At 37.5% G+C, this 12,107-nt stretch overlaps 1 long non-coding RNA gene across 1 annotated transcript in view; it reads left to right on the forward strand.

Moving 5' to 3' along the window:
* The first annotated feature begins 557 nt into the window (after nt 1-557).
* The window catches only part of LOC137502425 (uncharacterized), a 33,090-nt gene continuing 21,540 nt past the window's right edge, over nt 558-12,107 (forward strand). Inside the window, exons 1-2 of the long non-coding RNA XR_011018786.1 lie at nt 558-730; nt 2,832-2,959. This is a non-coding gene — a long non-coding RNA (uncharacterized lncRNA). The remainder of the gene's footprint in view (nt 731-2,831; nt 2,960-12,107) is intronic.

A 12,107-nucleotide genomic window follows, 5' to 3' on the forward strand; every position in this document is an offset into this window, starting at 1 on the left:
AGTAACTTACTTACCGTACCTTATGAATAACCCTATCCCATTGTGAATAAATTCTTTAGCACATTTTTTTCCAAAAACTATTTTTAATAGTACCTTTTTAGGGGAAAATTTAGTACGAAAATATTATATGATCATTCGTCTCCCGTTTGTGTTTGTGTAACCTACTTGCAAGATCAAACATATATTCTTGAACGGAAGTGTTCGTTAGTACGGTACTCGTTCTGTCATAAGTAAGGGAGTATTGACTGAGTGAAATGTCGTAGACACAGCCCATATGCATCAGCAAGCAAGCAAGCAAGTCTCCCGTCTCTCAGTAGGTACGCACGCCATGTATTTTCTGGCTTGTAGTCTGAGTGTAATGTTCGGTCTTGGTTGTCCCAGATGTGTTTTTACTTCTATCCATGTGCAGTAGTTAGCTGGAGATAGTGAATTATACGGGGTGTGTATGTATACGGTCGAGGAACGACGCACTGGTTGTAAATTTGTGAAGAGACCATTCTTTCTTTCGGGTTTACTTTCGAAGTGGCTGACTTGTCGTTATTTAATATGTACTGTGCATCTCGGACATATTGCGGCTGCAGGTTTATTGTGTAGATTGTTCTGTTTCATTTAAGATTTTCTACATCAGGTAATTACAGTTTCTTACGTTGTACACTCTGTCCAAAGGAGTCTCAGACTTGTACATCTCCATAACGAACTTTATACCGTACTTTACGTGATATAAAATAAGGTAAGCTTTATTGATCAGTTCGTATTTAAACATAAAAGATCAGCGGCAGATAATTCTGTTTTTCAGCCGACTGTAGGCTGTCTACATTAAATGTATCTCAGCTACCATTCTTAGTGACAATACATGCAAATTTGTTCCAACCTGGTACCGAATAGATTCTGAGTAGCCTGCTCATGCGCAGTTGTATACACTGACACCAAAAAGTATTGGCACACAAATAAATGCTTTTTGAGGTCTGAATTTGTGCTCTTCTAACTGCATTCAGAACCATTTCAAGAGCCCATGCCAGTAGTGCGCATTCAATATCAGGGACTGCATGTTGTATACATGCACATTTGATTTGATCAGTAAATGGTGTGACTACATACAGTACTTCTCATTGGAATATGCGATCTTCCATCATCCATTGTTTAATATTTTGTAACAGTTCGAAGATGGCGTTGATACAGTTCACAAATGCTATTTACTAACTCACTCAAACCATTATTAACAATCAGCTCTGGAAGCATTCTGATTCATGCATGCTCATTAAGATTATTTTGAAGGAGTTCATAGCCAGTTCGGAACTGTTTGTTGTAATGAAGTAGTTTATAGCCAGTTCAGAACCGTTTGTTGTAACAATAGTTTATAGCCAGTACGGAAGTGTTGTAACGAAGGAGTTCATAACCAGTTTGGATCTCTTTCTTGGAACAAAGTAGTTCATAGCCAGTTCGACACTGTTTGTTGTAATGGACATACAGTATACATTGTAGCATAATCAGTATTGGTTGCAACTTTTTAGACCGAGCTCGATAGCTGCAGTCGCTTAAGTGCGGCTAGTATCTAGTAATCGGGAGATAGTGGGTTCGAACCCCACTGTCCGCAGTCCTGAAGATGGTTTTCCGTGGCTTCCCATTTTCACACCAGGCAAATGCTGGGGCTGTACCTTAAATAAGGCCACAGCCGCTTCCTTCAAATTCCTAGGCCTTTCCCATCCCATCGTCGCAATAAGACATATCTGTGTCGGTGCGACGTAAAGCAAATAGCAAAAATAGCTATCGTCTATCAAATAATTTGTTTGGTCAATAAGGAATCTGGCTAAACTGCTACTGAATTCAACATATTATATGGTAGAACGTAAAGAGGCTGCTAGCCCTGGTAAGTACTGTGCGTCGAGAGAAGAACTATGGCTGTATCTGTGTAAGAAACTGGCTTATTAAAATACATAAGGCACAGGGCTTACCCACAAATGTCATTAACATCCAGGATTATTTACATAATTTGTAAGTTTCATGAATTAGACTGGGCTCACCACTTACTATCTGAAGGTTTGTAGATTGAAAACAAAACTTGAACTTACACTATCAGATCATTCCTAATAGTGACTTTCAGATTTGATATTGTATCTGAATCACCGCTGGACTCTATTGTAAAGAGAGTGAGGTTTATATTGGGTGGTGCAAAATGTACACAACCAATGGAGCTAGCGGAGGGAAAGGGCACGGGGAATGTGTCTTAACAGTGGCTTAATGCGGATCATTTGACCTGCAAGTTGAGGAAGAAATTAATAGTTTTGAATGTTTGTCTGTAGAATTTCTTTTTTCTTTTGTTACAATTGGCTTTAAATTGCACTGACACAGATAGGACTTATGGTAATGTTGGGATAGGAAAGGGCTAAGAGTGGGAAGGAAGTTGCAGCCCTGGAGACAGTTTTCTGTGTTTTCCCATTTTCACATCAAATAAATGTTGGGACTCTATTTTACTCAAGGCCACAGACACTTGCTTCCCACCCCTAGCCATAATGCCATAAATCCTATCTGTGTCAGTGTGATGTAAACAAGTCTTAAAAGAAAAACAAAAGGTACATCAAACCACTCTAGACTCTTGAGTGTAGTGGGCGATATATGTAAGTTGCATAGTCACAGGCTTTTCAGAAGTACTGTGCAAATTAATCCCATTCTGTGGGTGTGGGATGTTCTTTAATTGAAAATGTTTATCCCTAAAGTTCAGTCTCCAGGTAAAACTGGAGGTCCTATAGCTATGAGCACAATATCAACAGTCATCTAAAAATACAGACTCGACGAGAAAACAGCAATTATAATGTTTGTTGCTCATGTTTCAGTGCAAGATCTGTGGAAGCAATCTACATCCTAGAACCATCTATACCTTCACACGCTATTTAAAATGGACTTTGAAGTAAAGATCAAAGAGGAACAAATCTGCTTTGGGGAAATTTCAAATACTTCATGTGTAAGTATCATTCCAGGTAACTTTGTAGTGATTACATTTAAACTTTTAGCAGTCATGTGAGTTTGACTGGTTACATAACTCTACTTTTATCTGTTCAGGAGATGTATGAGTATCTTGCTGTCTATTCTTGAGGCACATATATGTTTGTAATACTTATCTCAAAATTGACTAAGTATATTTTTTATGATTACACAATTGCAGAATTTTATTTGGTACATCATGTCTGAAAGCTGATGAAGAAGTGGGTTTCTCTTTATCTCTCTTTGCTTTGTAGCTTTTGTCAGGAAAAATGGCAGTCTCAGAAGCTCAGATTGTGGAGGGCTTGACTTCTGTTTTCAAGTTGGCATATTAAATCCTTTTTCACCCTGATGGAGTTAAAGTGCTCAAATATATTAGCCTCTTGCGGGAATGATTTCCGTCATCTTAGTGTTTTAAAAACATTTAAAGCTAGTTTGCATGACATTGAATCAATAAGTGTTAGGCTGGTGAGCGGGTAGTCTTCCTCCACTTCGATAATTTACAATAAGAAGAGTAAATATAGCCACGAATTCAAGGACATGACGGGAGGTTTGATCGCCTCTGTCGAAATTCCAGCCCAACACCAACATAGACGGGTTCCATCTAAAATGATATAATGAATTACATGTTTAGATCTAAGGAGTCAAATAATTCAGTGGTAAACCTGTTGATTCTAGAAGGTGTTCGAAGAATCACAAGGCAAAAATGTTAACTTTGGTACTATAATAGTTAATTTTTAATAGGCCTACGGTTAAGTGGGCTACAACAGAACAAACAGTAGCAAGAAACATTTTATCACTGAATAATTTTTCTAATGAAACAATCTGGTGTTTTAAAACACATTGAAAAGTGTTACATAACATAAGAATTACCAGCTAAATTTTTCATAAATGTTTTAAAGTGGTCCATTACAACAAACATGATCAAGAAATGGTCATTATGTGTGCATTATAAATAGTGGTATATATTGATGATGTCTTATGTATAGATGAATAAAGGTTAGACCTTAAGATATGGTGAATATTGTTTTATGATGTAGAAATCACTGATGAAGTGAGTTGTGGCTCCCAAAGCATGTACCAGTGAAATAATTGTACAAAAATTCAAAACTGATAATATATTCTCAGGGCAGACCAAACCATCACCCGTAGTATATTATGTGTTGGATGTCATTCATTGTTATTGGAAATAGTGGATAGTTGTTGGCATTGGAACCTTGTATTCATTACTTTCCCCCGAAGATAATTTCATGATTGGTTACATAACACTAATTATTGTCAGTGTAAATTAACTGAGCAGTTCCTATTCTGTAAGGTATGAGCACCTTTATCCTACCTACAAGGCCCCAGTAAGATTTCCAATGAATTTGATATATCAGTACCTGAAACTTAGTTCTGATTATGGATCCTATCCATACTATGGATGTTTTTTTCATTAGGTAAAACTACTGCAGTGGCTTTTAGGTTACTGTTCATGATAAAATTACTGATTGTGACTGGTCACATCCTTTTTGCCTAAAATCATGAGGGGATCAAATCCATTAATGCTGTATTGATAATTCTATATTATCCTCTTTGGCATGAACAGATCTACATTAATGTTTATATGGGGAGCTTGCTCATTATTGATTTCTCATCTTTTCTCCTGATTGAAAAGGTTTTATAACACTGATGGTTAACACTGATAATTGGACTTTCCACTGTCACAATACTCTTAAGGCTTCCTGAAGTGTTGTTTTTGATATTAGACAGAGGGATTAATCTAGGAGAGTACTATACTTATTCCCTGTTAGTGTGAGGGATTAACAGGCCCTTACTTGCAACATGTAACATGAACCTGTATGTAATTGGAATGGGGGAAGTGTAGAGTGTTGAATATGAAGAAAGGAACGTTAAGGACGACACAAACTCCCAGTCCCCAGGTCAGGGATATAAATCAATTACAATTAAAAAAACCTGACCCAGCCAGGAATCAAACCCAGGACCGTCAGGTGACATGCAAGCAAGTTGCCCCCAAAACTGTGGGGCCAGCTTCATTAATGTTCTATGAAATCTAGCACAACTCGAGAAATGTTATAACAACCTTATTATTGTTATCTTTTTAGGAACAAATTCCTGCAGGATTTCATTAATTTAGTTTAGGAGCAAGTTTAATGGTTCAGAGTGATACGGCAGGCCATGATTTTAGTGTGATAAAAGAGTTGTAGCAAATATTAGTTCAAATACAGTGCTATCCCTAAGACCTCTTAATGGGTGAGGTGCCCTGCCATGTTTACAGACTGCCCAGCTAGCATAACCTAGATATGCACTAATGTCATACTGTAAAACTCCTTAGTTAAATGATCAATCATTATTTTCATCATAAATACATCAGAGTTTAAATATTTAGAGGTTTTGAATGATGCCACAAACCCGTATGGTAATCCACAGCAATGGAATGGTAAACCCCAGTATTGAATGGTTATGAATGAGCAGTAGAACTCTAGAAGTTCAAAATCCTCTGTTGTCTTGTTCAGGGTAAATATACTAAAATAGTTCAATTCTGCAGTTACTGTTACCCGTCTGTTAATATGAATGCCATGAGGGAATAAATTGACATTTTTTTTTCATCATATCTGTTTTTGTACATAGTATTCCTCACCTAGCCGCTCATTTCTGATACCCGGCTGACAAAATTTCTGGGGAAAACACTGCACTAGTTAGAGAAGAAGCTGGTAGAACAGGATAAATTGACATGGAACCCTGCATCATTCTAGTCCATGGACTAATGAGCCATGCATATTAGTAATGACTGTAATCTATATTTATAAACTCTAACAATTATATTGATTATTTTGGCAGCATTTTCTTTTAATTATCCATTTCAGGTGTAATAATGATACCTAAATATTTTTTAGCTTAGGAATCTTGCCTTTCTTTTTGTTGTTGAGTTCTTGTAACTGAAAAATACTGGATGTATTTGAACCCACATTTAGAATCCTCTTATCCATGGATAGTTTTTAGGTTCAATATCATTTCAACATCCATGAAGTGACTGGGGATTTATGTGAAGACTGAAACACTGATTTTACTCTCCCAAAAAATATATACATGGCCAACCTTATTTGAAATCTACCAACCTCACTGGAAATCTATTTGTAAAACTTCCTGCTCAGGTACACTATTTTGATATGAGGATTAATGAGGGAGATGTCTTTTCAGGCTGCCTTACAGTCTTAATTCCTAAAGCACATAGCCTGTGAGAAACTCTCTTTCTACCTGAGAGGAACTTCATATTTATTGTAAATCACTTGGATTTAATCAGTTTTTATATTAACATGAAATAGTAAACATACTGTCATACCACTTTGAGTCAGACTGTTCATTAGAGTGAAAGCTATTGGGACAATTGTCAGCATCCTCTTTTGCAGTTTCAGAAGTCACTGATGTGTACTACTCATCTCATGTGACAATGTTTTCAACCTCACAAATCTTCCAACTCTTTCCCACAATACACTTCTCTAGTTAATGGCCATTCGATCCAGTTCTTCCCATTAGCTGCAACCAGTACCACATCGCCTTCTCCAGTGTTTATATACCTCGTATTCTCTTTCTGGTTCAACTGTCGTAGGTACTCTTCTCAAGAGCTTGTTACAACTGTATTAGAAATCAAAATCTCCTTTAAGTTCACAGAATCCAGTTGATCTAAATCTAGTATTACCATGCAGACATCATCTTGCAAAATACTTGAAGGCGAAAGTTGGTTGACATCTTCAGGCTTCTCAGGCAAGAAGACTGCATCACACTCCCACAGTAGTGTCGTCATGGAACACAGTCTTTCTTCTGCAACATCACAGTGTCATATATTACTTGCACTCCCTATTTTTTCTCAACTCTTTTGTCAAGAGGGCAATGATGTTGGTGAAATTACACTTGAAGAATTGGAAAGGATGGTAGATAAACTGCATTATAATAAAGCAGCAGGGATAAATTAAATTAGACCTGAAATGGTGAAGTATAGTGGGAAGGAAGGGTTGAAATGGCTTCATAAAATAAGATTATCATGGAGTGTTATTAAGGTACCTTTAGATTGGATGAATGCTGTAATTGCACCTACCTATAAGCAGGCAAGGAGGAAGGATTGCACCTATTAAGAAGGTATCTTAATAATCAGTATATCTGGCAAGTTTTTCACTGCCATCTTGGAAGGGAGATTGAGATCAGTGGTTCATAGGAAGTAGGATGAAGAGCAGTGTGGTTTCAGGCCACAAAGGGCTGTCAGGATCGTATTTTCTCTCTTCACCAGAATCTTGGAATATGTTGTTTGTAGTTTACATAGATCATCTGCTAAAAAGTATAAATTAGCAGGAAGGTGAAAATTTAGTAAGCAATCTGGCGTATGCTGACAACTTTATCTTAACGTCAGATTTTTTATTAAATTCTGCAGTCTGCTGTCTTGTAACTTGAAAATAGCTGCAATGAGTATGGTATGAAAATTAGCCTTTCCAAGTCAGTAGGTAAGACATCTATATATATAAAAGCAAGTCGGGCTGGAGCAATGTATATATAAATATTTTAAAATGAAAAAAGACGTGAATTAATGAGGCACTTCCAGAAATCTCAGAAATTTGAAACTTGGTACGAGGGAAACTGATGACCCCAGGATCCCTAGAAAAATCGGAAATTCTCAAAATTCCCTGAAGGGGGCATGCTGGGGGGGCTCAAATTTTGGGCTCAGCATAAGAACACAGTCATATAGTATATCCAAAACGATAACCTATAGGTTTCGTGGGCTTAAAATTTTTCGGGAATTTCCTCATTTTTATCCCCTATCCCCCCAAATCAAGATGGCGGCACAACCTGCCAGACGAGGTAGACAATTGAAATTTGGTGAAATTATAGCTTTTGGTCCCTAACAGACGGAAAAATTCCAAGATGTTCAAATTTTTCACTTTTTACCCCCAAAGATATCGAAATATGGAGGCAATTTTAATGACTGTGCAGACATTCCTTTTGAGCTATTTTTTGGCTAAGCGGTAAGTCGTATCACAAAACGGATGGCACAATGTCTCTTCAATTCGGAGTGATCTACAACTTTGGTCCTGTGACATTTTGTCGTATCTCTCTCCCTTATACGTTAAATTTGGCCGTATTTCTGGATTGTTCGTAAATTTGGTGATTTTTACAAGTATATTTCATTGTTTGACACATTTATAAGAATGATAGGATCATCACGTTAGGTGCGCACATTGGCATGATTAAGGGACATATGTGTACCAAATTTCATAATTCTAGCTTATACATAAGTAGGCAAAACGTAATGTAAAATGTTAAAAATTCACCCAAATTTCACCCTATTCAAAATTTGAACTCAATTTACCCCCTTAATATGGGAGATACGAGGATATGGTTTAGAAACAAACATTTAGAGCGATAAATGAGGCATCTGATGACCCAAACCGTTTCTTAATATCATAAATCGTTTAGGAGATATGAATCTCGAAGTGGAAGTCTGCACTTTTCAACGTGCTCATGCTTATCCGTCATCTATATAAATAAAATCGTAACGACCGTGTGTCTGTACATTGATTATTTTGGCGAAATTTCCGTACAGTTATCCGTTTCAGGTGTAATAATGACCATCTGCATCATTTTTAGCTTTGGTGTCTGTCTGTTTGTTTGTCTGTTGTCTGTTTGTCTGTCCTTCTATAACTTGAAAACTACTAAATATATATTTCCACCAAACTTCATATTTAGAATCCACCTGTCCTTGGGTAGGTTTTAGCGCAAATATCGTTTCTAAATCCCTGAACTGAGTGGGGATTTTTACGAAACCGAAACTGTGATTTTGCACTCCCTCAATGTATACACAACCAAACTTAATGGAAATCAACCTGCCTTAATGAAAATTAATTTCTAAACCTTTTTTTCTCATGTGCATCATTTCGATAACAGGATTTAGTAAGGGAGATATCATTAACGGACCGTTTATTGGTACAAATCCCAGCGGACTTAACGCAAGAGCGGGTGCGTGTAAAGCGTACTTCTTACAACTTGAAAACTAACAAGATATTTGAACCAAACTTTATATATAGCATCCATCTGTCCGAGGGTAGGTTTCCTTGGTGTCTGTTAGTTAGTTAGTTTGTTTGTTTGTTTGTTTCTTTGTTTGTTTGTTGGTCTGTTTGTCTTTCTCTAACTTGAAAACTACTGGATATATTTCCACCAAACTTCATATTTAGAATCCACCTGTCCTTTGGGGAGGTTTTAGGGCAAATATTGTTTCTAAATCCCTGAACTAATTGGGGGTTTATACGAAACCGAAACCGTGATTTTGCACTCCCTCAAAATACACACAACCAAACTTAATGGAAATCTACCTGCCTTAATGGAAATTAATTTCTAAACCTTTTCTTCTCATGTGCATCATTTCAACCGTGATTTTGCACTCCCTCAAAATACACACAACCAAACTTAATGGAAATCTACCTGCCTTAATGGAAATTAATTTCTAAACCTTTTCTTCTCATGTGCATCATTTCAATCACTTACAGGAAAGATAGTATGATCAAACTCTACACGAAAATTGCCCCATCCAGTACCCATATGTGAGTCAAATGCTATGTCACATAATTATCCGAAAAGTAATGCAATGTAAGATATTCTTACACAAATTTCAACCTATTCAACGTTTCTGATTCAATGTGACCCATGAATAGATTAGATGCGAAAAAATATCATAGGACCAGCCATTTAGATCGCTAAATACTGCGCCTTACGGTACAATCCTTTGTCGATATGACGTACCGTTTAGCAGCAGTTAATCTGTAAATGAAGGTCTGCAATATTGTAAACATTTATATACTTTCGTATGTCCATCTGCATATATTCATTGATGTCGATTTGTAGCGATCAAGAAAGGGTGTGTCTGCTATTGTAATCAGTACTCCCTACACCTACTTTGACTGCTGGCAGTAAGAATGGGGTCCTTCTCCAACTCCTGTGTAACTGGCATTAGTAAGGAGGGCCTACCATTTTAACGAATAATTCACTTTTCGATTTGTCTTGCAGAAGGCAAGGGATCATGCAGTTTTGTTCGAAAGTCCCCTACTCTATTGTGTGTGGCTCTAGGCCAGGGTGCCCCCCATTATAAACAAATGTTCCAATCTAAAATTTGACTAGCATTAGGCATAGTGGCCTGCTATTTTCATGGAAACTCACTAATTCTGTGTGACTGGCAGTAAGCTGGCTAGCAGCAGTAAAAAGGGACTGTCATTATAATGATAACTGCACAACTCAATTTTGACTGGTGGTAGGGAAGTTGCCTGGTATTATAATAAAAACTCCTCAACTGTAACCTGTCTGAAAGTAGGAAATGGGTCTGCCATTGTAACTAAAACTCCCCAAATCGATTGTGACCGCGCAGTAGGCATTGGGGCCTGCAATTATAATGTAAACTTGCCAACTCGATTGTGAATGGCAGTAGGCAAGTGAGCCTGCCGTTATCATCACAACTCCGCAACCCTCACTTTACATTGGAAACAACGTATGTGGACCTCCCCATGCTATTTCTCGGATAAGGCTAAGAGACATGCAATTTTAAAACAATCTCATTTGCTGCACGCACAGTCTTTACGTCGATATCCGTGTACAATGTAGAATACAGTAGCGAAGCACGGGTACATTTGCTAGTCCAAGATAACTGAATGTCAGATTGGGGATATGAAGTAGGAACATGTAGAAAATTTCAAATATTTAGGATGTATACTCCCAGGCTGGTAATATAGTAAGTGAACTTGAATCAAACTAATGCAGTCTGCTCACAGTTGCAATCAACAGTATTCTGGAAGAATGAATGCAGCTCCTGGATGAAACTATCTTTACATAGGTGTGTTTTCAGACCAACTTTGCCTTACGTGAGTGAAAGCTCGGTGGACTCAGGATAACATATTCACAACTTAGAAGTAACAGACATGAAAGTAGCAAGAATGGTTGTTGGTAAAAACAGGTGGGAACAATGGCTGGAGGGTACTTGTTATGAAGAAATAAAGGCTAAGTTAGGATTGAATTCAATAGATGGAGCTGTAGTCATGAACGAATCATGAGGCAAATGGAGCAGGATAGGTTGCCTAGGCCAATGGTGGAGTCAGTCGTGGAGGGTAAGAGGAATACAGGGAGACCGAGGCGAAGATGATTAGATTCAGTTTCTAATGATTTAAAGATAAGAGATATAGAACTACTTTTAAATAGGGTATTGTTGTGATGATTAGTAAATTTATAGAGACTTGCAGACTGAACACAAAAGGAATAACAGTCTATATTGAGTATGTATGTATCTATTACTTTAACAGGACATTTCTTGATGTGCTCATTGATAACAATTGCATTAGCACAGTGTCTGCGTTTGCCACTATTGGCAGCATGGTCTGAAGTTGCCCGGAAGATTCCTGTATTCTTTATGCAGTACAAAATACTGAATGCATTCTTACACACGGTCATCAGTTTATTGCCTTATTACATGATATACAAAATTGCTATTTGATCTGAGTGTTGGTTCACTCTTAGTTCACCTCCTTGATGTGATTTTTGATCAATCAGCCCCATAAAAGAAGAGTTTTGTTATCAGAATAAGAATGAAACAATGTTTTCAAGGAATGGTCCTTCTCATCTTAATTTAGCCTTTCAGAATATTGATGATAATAATAATAATAATAATAATAATAATAATAGTAATAATAATAATGATAATAATAGTCCCAACGGCGGATAAAGCGGATGAACTATCCTCATTCAGCAGCGTCTGTTCTTCAGTGAAGCGGCTGCAAAAGGCGTCTGACTCCAGAGGAGTGGCCTATTGTTGAGCTCCAGGGCTTACAACCTTGGTTCTACTACCGGGAAGGAGTTTTCCGACCCATACTGGTTTGAACAACCAAGCATCATGGAATGTCATCACAAAAAAGGACACTACCCCAGGTATTACCTCGTTGAGGGAATCTACCACTCCTAAGAGCGCAATCAGGCCTGTGGATTCTGGGGAGCCTGAACCAAGATGCTTTGAGGACATTACTACACGTACAAAATTCAAGACGAAACAGAAATACTACTTTGGGACGCTGAATGTCAATTCACTACTGAAAGTGGGAAAACACAAA

Source organism: Anabrus simplex, chromosome 10, assembly GCF_040414725.1.
Source record: "Anabrus simplex isolate iqAnaSimp1 chromosome 10, ASM4041472v1, whole genome shotgun sequence".
Classification (NCBI taxonomy): Eukaryota; Metazoa; Arthropoda; class Insecta; order Orthoptera; family Tettigoniidae; genus Anabrus; species Anabrus simplex.